Raw genomic sequence first — 11431 nt, forward strand, 5'->3', positions numbered from 1 at the left:
TAAATTCCTTCAATCTCATGCTGTCAATAAATTTTAGTTTTTTAAAATCGCTGTTTAGATAAAATTACATGCTCCATTCCATTGTTATTCATTCATCATTTTGATTAAAAAAATTGAGACCCATATTTTGAACTGCAATTGAACATAACAATTGGAAGTTGAAAGAGGCCCAAATATAACAATGATGATACTTTGAATTGAGTGGGCCCAAATAAATAGGCTAGTCTCCACAAATTGCACAGATTGGATTAACCTACAGATCCAATTGGCGAGCTTTTCCCATGAATCCATTTAGAAGTCATCAGATAGGATAGATAAGACAACCCAATTGGTGATATCATCTACAGAGGCCCGACCACAGTAGAACCTATCCCACAAACGGTCAGGTGCTAATGGTGTCCAATGCAAGTGCAGTGCAGCAGTCATGGAAATTCATGCCATGCAATCCAACCAGATTTTGTCTAATTTAAAATACCATAGTTCGAGTGAACTCACAATCATTGATGCCGGCAAGGGCCATCAAGCAAAAAACAACTTCTCGCTCCTCTGCATCCTGAAGGGCCCTCGCATATGCTCATCACTATCAAACGCTGACGGGTCAATCTCCACACCTAATTCATCCTCACTCGGGGCCCGTCCATGCACATCGAATGCGTCTTCACCATCATCAATGCTCCCAGCATCATTCCCATCATCATTCGGATCATCACCAGCTTCATCTTCATAAACATAACCACCACTATCAGAACTTCCATAACCGCTTCCATCACCGCCATTCATTCTAAGCATCATATAAGCCCTTTCCTGGCCCATAAGCAACAAAACCCAATCAACAAAAAAGACAGAATGAAAGAAGGAGCTGATTCAAGAAAACCCAAACCCTAAACAGAATAACGGCGAACCTGTTCTTGAAGTGTACGGGCGAGGGCCAGATCGGCATCAACTTGGCTGAGGCTGGTGAAGGGCGCGCGGGAAGGCTGTCGAGATGAGGGGATGGATTCGGGTTCCAGTTCGGACTCGGAGTTAGGGTTTTCTTCGTTGGGTTTGTTGCCATGGTTAGATTCTTTGGCGTTCTCCATGTAGATAAGAAAAGAGAGAAGAGAACCCTAAAGCTTGGATCAGAGAAAGAGATTAAAGGAGATGTGAGTTAGGGAACGGGGAGAGAGAGCGAGAGCAAGAGCGAGAGAGAGGGAGGGAGAGATTGGGATTTGGGGGTTTTTTTGGGCGCGGCTCTGTTTTTGAGTGCGCGCCCAAATTTAGGCCGTGATCAGTACGAGCTCTGTGGGCCCTACCGTGATGCGTGTCAAACATCTACCCTATCAGTCAGATGCACATCCCATGGTGGGCCCAGGGATTAAAAATCAAATCAATCTATTACTTGTGTGAGCCACACCACATACAAAAGTTGAGAGGGGTTACCCTCCATTAAAACATTCATAACTATTTTTTGGGCCCACTGAGATGTGATTCACAAATCCAGCCCATCCATTATGTGTGTGCCACTTGGATGAGGGGTCATATCAAGTTTCAAATGCATCCAAATTTCAGGTGGGGCCTACCAAGTGCTTTTATATGTTTTAGGCATGTCTTCACATGATTTTAGATGGTATGGCCCACCGGAGTTCCATATACGACTGATTTTTGGGACATCCTATAATTTAAAAGGGACCCATCAAATGCACGGTGTTGATGTTTGACACATGTCATGGTGGGGCCCACACAGGTTGACCTCATAGGGACGGCTTGGATTAAACACAAAGGTCAAGCTGTGTGGGCCCCACCATAACATGTGTCAAACATCAACACTGTGCATTTGATGGACCCCCTTTAAATTATGGGATATCCCAAAAATCAGCCGTATATGGAACTTAGGTGAGCCATACCATTTAAAATCATGTGAAGAAATGCCTAAAACATATAAAAGCACTTGGTGGGGCCCATCTGAAATTTTTATGCATTTGAAACTTGGTTTGACTCCTCATCCAAGTGGGACACACATAATGGATGGGCTATATTTGTGAACCACATCTCGGTGGGCCTAACAAATGATTATGAATATTTTAATGGAGGGTAACTCCTCTTTTTGGGATAAGCCATGAAATGATCAGTAAAAATTAATGGATGAACGGATAGGATGAAACACATACATCGACCACCAGCCATGGGGCCCACAGAGCATCATCCAACATGTTCATAATATCAAAAAAATATGAATGAAGGGAAAACACAAACATCAGCCTAAATGTGGGTCACACCACATAATATAATGAAGAGGTTTCCTTAGAATATTCATAATCATATATTGGGTTTGCCTAAATGTGATTCACATATCCAACCCACTCATTACGTGTGTCCCACTTGGATGAGGGGTCAAACCAATTTTCAACTGCATCCATGTCTGTATTGACTTATAAACAGGTTGGATCTCAAATAAACATCGCGGTGGGCCCTAAGAAGGTTTCAATAGTGGGTGTCACTATCCCACTCTTCTCTATGGTGGGTCCACTTGAACTTTGGATTTGCCCCATCAATCAGATGCACCATTCCATGGTGGGCCACGACCTTAAAAATAATCATTTATTGGGCCCACCTAGATGTGGTTCATAGATCTAGCCCATTCATTATGTATGTCCCACTTGGATGAAACACATACATCATGGTGGGACCCATAGAGCACCGACCAACATCCACCAAGTTTTGTGGGCCCCACTATGATGTATTTGTTATATCCACACCGTCCATCCATTTTGAGATATCATTTTACGTCATGAGCCAAAGAATGAGGCAGATATAAATCTGTAGTGGACCCCACCACAGAAATCTTAGGTGCACCACACCACATGAAATCAATAGTAATTGGATATCCATCATTAAAATCCTCCTAAGGCTTACTGTACTGTTTATTTGACATCCAATATGTTAATTAGGTCATACAGGGCCAGATGAAGGGAAAAAACAAAAATCAACTTGATCCAAAACTTTTATGGCCCCAAAATGGTATGACATCCAATATTGTACTGTTTATATTTTTTTAGATGTCTTCACATAGTTTTAAATGGTAATCAACACCTAAGTTTCGTATACGTATGATTTTTGAGATATCTCATAAGTTGAAGGGGAGACATCAAATGCATGGTGTTGATGTTCGACACACATCATGATGGGCCCATTTTACATGTCTGGTCCATTCACTCTATTTTACTGATCATTACCCTCAATTTGACTAGTTACTCACCTCAATCATACTACATATGAGAAAGATATTGGCAAACACGATTAATCAACAATTTGAGTGAATTTTGATTTAAACATCTGAAGTTATTTACCCTGCATGTCCGAACTGATTAGATTGTCCAAAAACAGTTAAAGGTTGTTCATAATATTAAAAATATATAAATGAATAGAAAACACAAACATCAGCTTGATTCAAAACTTCTATAGCCCCCAAGAAATTTTAAATGGTAAATGTTCAATCACACTATTTCCTGTGGTGTGGTCCACTTGAGCTTTGGATATGCTTCCCTTTTGTTCTTTAGACCTCAAATTATCTGTTAACATGGATGAATGGAGTGGATAAAATAAATAAAAAATGGTGAATCCCACAGAGTTTACTCTGGTAAAGGTAACGAGTAACTCACTTAAATGTAGTGGAGAAAGGTTTCCTCAAAACATTCATAATCATATATTGGGCCTGCCTAAATGTGATTCACATATCTAACCCACTCATTATGTGTGTCCCACTTGGATGAGGGGTCAGACCAAGTTTCAACCGCATCCAAAAATCATGTGGGCCCCACCAAATGCTTTTATATTTTTTAGGATGTCTTCACATAGTTTTAAATGGTATGGCCCACTTGAGTTTCGTTTACCGATGATTTTTGAGATATCTCATAACCTAAAGGGGACACATCAAATCCACGGTGTTGATGTTTGACATACATCATGATGGGGCCGACAAAACTTACTAACATCAATTTCTAGGTTCTCACGAAGTCAATAAGTTGGGCCACAATTCTAACCAGAATATTTGGCCCATTTTACATGTCTCGTTCATTCACTCTATTTTACTGATCAATACTCTCAATTTGACTAGTTACTCACCCCAATCATGCTACATATGAGAAAGATATTGGGCATACAAGATTGATCAACAATTTCAGTGAAATTTGATTTAAACATCTGAAGTTATTTACTCTTCAATTTGAACTGATTATATTGTCCAAAAACGATTAAAGGTTCAATTAGTGGATGTGCCTAATAATTTAGTAATTTTGTTTTTCACAAATAAATTTAACATTTTTTTTTCAAAATGTATATTTTTTTTACTCTTTCAACTAAATATCATTTTCATTATAAATAAATTTAACATTTTTTTTACAAAATTTAGTTTTCTTTTTTAAAAAATATATTTTTTTACAATTTGTCAATTTTTTCACAAATTTTTTTAATTTTTTTAATTTTCTTTTTCAAAATATCATTTTTTTAATCTCACTTTTGTTATCTAACATTTCAATTTTTCTTGTCAAAATATAAAATTTAGTTTTCTTTTTAAAAATATATTTTTTTTTTACAATTTGTCAATTTTTTCACAAATTTATTTAATTTTTAAAATTTTTTTTTCAAAATATCATTTTTTAAATCTCACTTTTGTTATATAACTTTTTAATTTTTCTTATCAAAATACAAAATCTAGTTTTCTTTTTTAAAAAATATATATTTTTTTACAATTTGTCAATTTTTTCACAATTTTGTTTAATTTTTTAAATTTTCTTTTTTAAAATATCATTTTTTAAATCTCACTTTTGTTATATAACTTTTTAATTTTTCTTGTAAAAATACAAAATCTAGTTTTCTTTTTTAAAAAATATATATTTTTTTTTACAATTTATCAATTTTTTCACAATTTTGTTTAATTTTTTAATTTTCTTTTTCAAAATACCATTTTTTTAATCATTTTTTTTTCAAAATTATCAACATTATTCAAAGTTCTTAATTTTTTTTTTCAAAATCTAGATTTTTATAAAATTACAGTTTTTTTTCAAAATTTAAAATTTCCTTAAACATTCTTAATTATTTTTCTAAGCTTCTCAACTAATTTTTTTTTCAAAATTCATAATTTTTTTGAGCTTCTTAAAATTTGACCTGAGCATTAGAGACGGTCTTTAATAAGGCTATAAGACAGTTTAAGACCGTCTCTGATAGAGACGGTCTTTGACAGTCTCTAATAGAGACGGTCTTTGCCAGGACTATAAGACGGCTAAGAACCGTCTCTAATAGAGACGGTCTTTGACAGTCTCAGATTACAAGTAAAAGACGGCCAATGACCGTCTCAGATGGCCGCATATAAGACGGTCAAGGACCATCTCTAATGCGGACGGCCAATGACCGTCTCAGATGACCCATATAAGACGGTCAACGACTGTTTTAAATGATTTGTGGATGTTCAAATTTTTATGACAATATTAAGGACGGTCAGGGGCCGTCTAAAATTTTAGAGACTACTTACGGCCGTCTCTAAAGCGTCTTTAAACCAAGCAATTTTAGAGACAGTCCAGAACCGTCTCTAAATTTGTCATTTTTTTCCATTTTTCACGTAGTGCATGTGGGTTGCACCTGAGATGAAGGCTCCAATGGGCCACACAAGGGCCGCACCACGAAATGCGACGGGCCGCACATGGGCCACGCCTCAAAGTATAGGTGGGCCTCACGTTGAGTCCCAGTGGGCCTCACCGTATTGCTGGTTCAGCCCAAATTCCATTAGGCCACTAAGTGGGCCAGGCTGAACACCCAAACCTCATTAGGCCCAGACCATTTGAAGACCTTGATGTTGTAAATTAAACTGGGCCAAACCAGGCCCAATTCGGGCCTTAGCTTGGAGCAAATTCTAGGCCCAATCTGGGCCATTTGAGGGATAAAAATCTGGTGGGCCCAGCCGCTCTAAAGCAAGCCCAAATGACTTTATTCATATGCCTTTTCAAACCCCACAAAATCCCCAATATACTAGTAGACAAATGCCTTAAGAATACTTGACTAATGCAAACCGTCCTCTAGGAAGTTACTTGCACAAATTTGGGCTGCAAGATATTCCTGGAAACTTGATTCAAGAAAGGAGCTACAACAACTCAGGTGATGATTATTCGCCTTAGGCATTCCATCTCTAAGTTCGTTAAACATAGTGTTCATAAACTACCATCCTAATAGTTATTGTAAGTTACTAAGTTCAATGAACTACTCTATTTAATTCATTGTTAAATTATGATCACATCACATGCTAGGCCCACATATTGATCAACAATCCATGAGTACTGTTCATGTGTAGAGATTATTGCATTCCCATGTTTTAGTATGATTTTATTTGATAATTCATACTTTGGTTTCACAATGCCTCTTCACAAAGTCTAATATTATCAGTTAAACTTATATGCCTTTACATGTTAAATGATTGTTATGAGTTGCCCACTGAATTCAACTCACCGCATTACAAGTGGAGGAATTTCACTACTGCGTGTGAGCCACATTTAGGGTGTAACTAAACTAATAATGTGAGAAATGGGATCCCCTGACTTGAAGCATATTTTAACCAACAAATTGTGGAGGGGTTTTGTTTAAATATCCTAAGGTGGAATACCTCATGAGCTGGGGATGGTGGTCATGGGACAGTATGCCTGAGCTATCAGCCTACCACTACCAAAAAAATGACCAAAGGCTGCGGACTATACTGATTTTTGGCTACGGACATAGACCGTAGCCTATTTACTACGGCTTAAAACCATAGCTAAAAGATCCCAAAACCGTAGCTAAAGAGTAACACTTTAAAACATTCGATTAGCCTAGGATAGCCCCATAAGGGACTCTACGATGCCCATTAAAATGTGTGCGCTCCATCTAATACGTCTATCTGTTTTGAAAGAGAATGATAGGGCAAGAGTCCAAAAAATGAAGTAGATCGAATGCTCAAGTGGACTACACGATAGGAAACAGTGGAGATTAATACCTACCATTGATTGATGGTGTGGTTCAATTGAACCTTCAATTTGCCTAGATGTTTGGGTCATTCCCTATAAAAAATATTACAAAATTAATGGATGGAGTGGATATATCAAATGCATCACGATGGACCCCACAAAGCTCTCGACAAGACCGTCCGTCCAGCCCCGTCAGACGTAAGAACGAGGAGGGGCTACAAAGGACGGTGCAATGGCTACGGTCCAAAGGGTTTTTAGCTACGATCTAAAACCGTAGCATAACCTAGCTAGTAAAAATGCAGAATCCGCGCTGCCTTTTTCTTTTCCCCCTCTTCTCGAAACGTTTCATTTCCCTCCACTTGGAAAAAAACCCCATTCCCTCTCTCTCTCTCTCTCTCTCTCTCCCCCTCTTTCTAGGTCTCCCACGCCCCTTTTCTCTCTCCGTCATTTCATTTCCCTCTCTTGTCACGCGCACGCTCCCTCCTCTCTCTCTTGTCCGACGCACTTCTCCCTGCCCTCTCCCTTCCTCGATCTCTCTCTCCCATCTCTCTTGTCCCTTTGCCTTCCTCGATCTCTCTCCCTTCCTCTCCCTCTATCTCTCGATCTCCCTGATTTCCCTCCCTCTCCATTGACGTCTCTCCCAGTTCGTTCTCTTCGAAGCAGCCATTGATCGATCTCCCTCCAATAGCTGACAAGAATAGAAGAAATCATAGCACATGAAGTGAAAGGTACTCTCTCTTTCTCTCTCATTTCCTCATTTAATGGCCAAAAATTGGGCAGCAACCATGGCAGTGGCAGCCATATCCGCCGTTGTCCATAGCCTCCTACATGTTTGAAGAAATGCTTCAACTAAGAATCGCTCTGACGATCACTTTGACGATCACTCTGTCCATGGCCATGGGAGTTTTACTGCATGTGAAGAAAATGCTTCAACTAAATGAATGATTTTTAAGATCAATTAAACTCTCCTTTTCTTCACTGCCAAGAGAAACCTGGGACCAGGGTTAATAGCTTGGATTTGGGTCTCTCTGCCTCTCTGAGATTCTTCCAAATTAAAATCCAAAAATGCCACAAGAAGATCCAACGAAGATCCTGGTCCATCAGCCTCTTTATGACACCTTTTTACCAATCTATCCTCATTTCGCATCCATCCAATCAACGTCTGTTTTTCCTCCACCTGGGCTTTCAACACCTCCACCCCCATTCTTTTATCAGAATCCACAAACCTATCATGCAATCCCAGTGGGGTGTCAAACTTACGGGGCAGTTGTGGAGGGTATTCCGGTGAGGGAGCCTCGGCTTCCTTGTTGTGGTATTGGCATTGGGCGGTTCTTGTTTCTAACAGGATTCTTTTTTTGCTGTTTTTCCGTGGTATGTTGGTGCTTTCATCCTACTCTTTGTTGTGGTAGACTACAGGGAGAAAGCAAGATTGATTGCATGTACAATTGGGGCTGTTCTGGTAGCAATTAGTGTTATTCTTGGGGTATCTAATGGAAATTTGGAGTGGTGAACTCTTCAAGTTGTATGTGTTCAGCCAGCTATTGGGCCTGTATTTGTGCATTGATTCTAGGTCTATTTTGTTGTTATTGTGATGTTGTGGCTGCGGCACTGATGAATGGAAGTTTCATATCCTTATGAAGCACTTGAATAAGATATATATTGTCACCTATATTTTGATTTTTTTTAAAAAAAGATCAATTAAACTGACAGAATTATATGCTTCCTAAGTTGAGGATATGCTCAATAAGCTCGGCCTTGAGTTGGGACAAGTGGATGATAGACCGTGACCCAAAATCTCCCATATAGGACGCTCACCATCCGATCTTTGTTTTCCCATTGATTTTGAATATGGACCATTCATCTATTCAAAAAGAGAGTATTGTTCAGTTAGGGAAAACTTTGGGATATCTCCCATTTACAATGGCAACCATCAGACCAATGGTATGGATCACTGAGCCATAGTGGCTACAAGATATTGTGAATTCAAACTGATTGTTATGAGGGGAAAAAAAAAAAAAAGAATCTTCCATCCATTGCTTGTGAACTAGTTCAACTCTTTGGGATGGATGGGGGGATGGCAATGGACATTGGAACTAATTGGTTATTAGTCCATGAATACATTTCCTTTTCTTCACTATTGGAGTGCTTCATGTAGGTTTTCCTTATTTGACTGCAGGTTTGTATCATGTCATGACATCTTCACAAGTTCACATTTTCTTTTTCCTTTTTGTTCTGTTTGCCTTGTGTGGATTCATATTTTTACAGATGAATGTGAAGTTTCCTATTAATTGTTGTGGGTGTTTTGGGTGTATGGGTTGTTGTCCATCACAAAGCATACTGAAGCATGGACATTTTCTGCATGTAGTACTGAGTGTATGAAAATTCTATATCATGCTCAAGACAAAAAAAAGAAAAAAACCTATGGACCTAGCATGTATAATAGGAAGTAGCTTGATTTTTCTATAGAATATTGATGTCATGTTTGGATGAACCCGTTTGAAAATGATTAAACCATTGGAGTGATGGGCATATTATCCCTTGATCCCATCATCTGGATGTTAACATCCAGTCCCCACATAAAAATGGCAAAGGCCATGCTTTTTTTTTTTTTTTTTTGTTCCAACTAGCTATGGAAATGGGTATTCCTTGTTGTGTTAGAAATTGTTACTTACATCCATGTAAAGATGAATGTACTGCTTGTTGATTTTTTTTTTTTTTATTTTTTATTTTTAAGTCATCATCATCATCTAAGCCTTTATCATAGCTAGTTGTGTTAGGCTTTGTCATGAGCTGAAATATGTTCAATATAATGCTCGTCATGACTTGAAAATGTAAAGCACGTAGCAATTTTGCTATACAAGATTGATTTCTTTGTGACATTCATGAGCAAGTAGGACTTATTTCATTTGAAAAACAAAAAAAAAAAAATATCTTCTTGGAAAAAAGCATACTACTAGTCATTTGCTATGGATCTCATTTCTTCCTTAAAAAAAATTTATTTAAAGCAATAGAACTTATTGTATGAGATCGTGAATAGTAATTGATTTATTTTTGTTATTTGTTATAGGTTGTAGACAAAAATGGATGATGACTACATGGGAGGAGTTTTTATTAAGTATTTTGAATTATGAACATCTTTTGTAAGTGGGGGTAGTAGGGATCCGTGGTTTCAGACATTTGGATTGAGTTAGACACATTTAAACAGTTTATTTTATCTTAGTTTAATTATAGGGGGCACATCTAAACTCATCTAATCTCTTTAATTTAATCTTAGTTTTATAAGATTATGATTTGTGATTTGAATTTTGCATTTGGATGTCTTTAATTTAATCTCTCCTGTTTCTTTTCTTTTTACATGTGGTCACTTGGTCATCATATTTGTAATGTATGAGTTCCTATCATACCTTTTAGTAAATTTGTATATAAGTCTTAGGCTCCATTTGGTCATCACATCAATCTTTATGAATATAATTTTTTCTCAAACCAAATGGAGCTTAAGCCCTTTTTTAACTCCGCCAATGCAACTTCTTGCATTGCCGGTCCCAAGCCCGGGTAAAGGAGGAGGGAAAAGGGTGTCAAGGTGAGTTGTGTCGTTTTCTTCCATTTTATTTTACATACAACGTTAATCTTCAAGTCACTTGACTAATTTTCAAGTCACTTGACTAATTTTCAGGTCACTTGACATAGTCGGCATGGCCCACCCTCTGTTTGGTTGTAAGTGAAGTTGATCTATGTACTTTCATATGACATGATGTTTTTAAGGTCAGGCCATTTATCTGTCCTCTCCCATTAACTTTTTCTTCTCTTTGATTCTAGGTGCCTATTTTTACCGGCGGATATACTCCATTTTCTTGTAGTGATTCCCATACATGTATGATTTATCAGTGAGGAAGAAGCAAAGACGAAGATCTATAATGTTTCTAATGAGAGATATTTTGGTATCAAGTGGTTTTAAATTTATGATGAAATTGTTGTCTAATAAATTTTTGTTGATTGTACCTGAAAAAACATATTTCCCTGATTTTATCCCTCTCTCTACAGGTCTTCTTGGCGTCCTATTTGTGCTTCCAAATTCATTTGTTGATGCTGAGAAGGACTATGGAGGTAAGCATTTCAGCATCATGAGAAGATTCTAAAGTTTTCCTACTATCGTACTTTTTTCAAAGCAACTTATGATATGAAAGTTCCACCTATGGCATTTATTCTCATGTCTAGTGTGAGCGTCTTTCATGTCGATTGCAGTAACACATTTCAAGATCTGAAGATGATTTATCTTACCATAGATTTTTCTTTGCAATCAAACTAATTGTTGATGCATTCTATGTTTTTAAATATCTTCAGTCCATCTTGGCAAAGTGGAACAGCCTTAAAAGGCATTATCTTTCTTTGAATGCTAATGGACTCACATTGAAGTCCTCTCTATCAGTTCTGCACTTCATGCACTCAATGGAGTTGCAGATCAATAA

General features: G+C 37.6%; 1 pseudogene; it reads right to left on the reverse strand.

Moving 5' to 3' along the window:
- Positions 1-466: 466 nt before the first annotated feature.
- On the reverse strand, positions 467-1123 carry LOC131218194 (E3 ubiquitin ligase BIG BROTHER-related-like; annotated as a pseudogene).
- Between the last annotated feature and the right edge of the window lie 10308 nt (positions 1124-11431).

Source organism: Magnolia sinica, chromosome 11 (assembly GCF_029962835.1).
Source record: "Magnolia sinica isolate HGM2019 chromosome 11, MsV1, whole genome shotgun sequence".
NCBI classification, from domain to species: domain Eukaryota; kingdom Viridiplantae; phylum Streptophyta; class Magnoliopsida; order Magnoliales; family Magnoliaceae; genus Magnolia; species Magnolia sinica.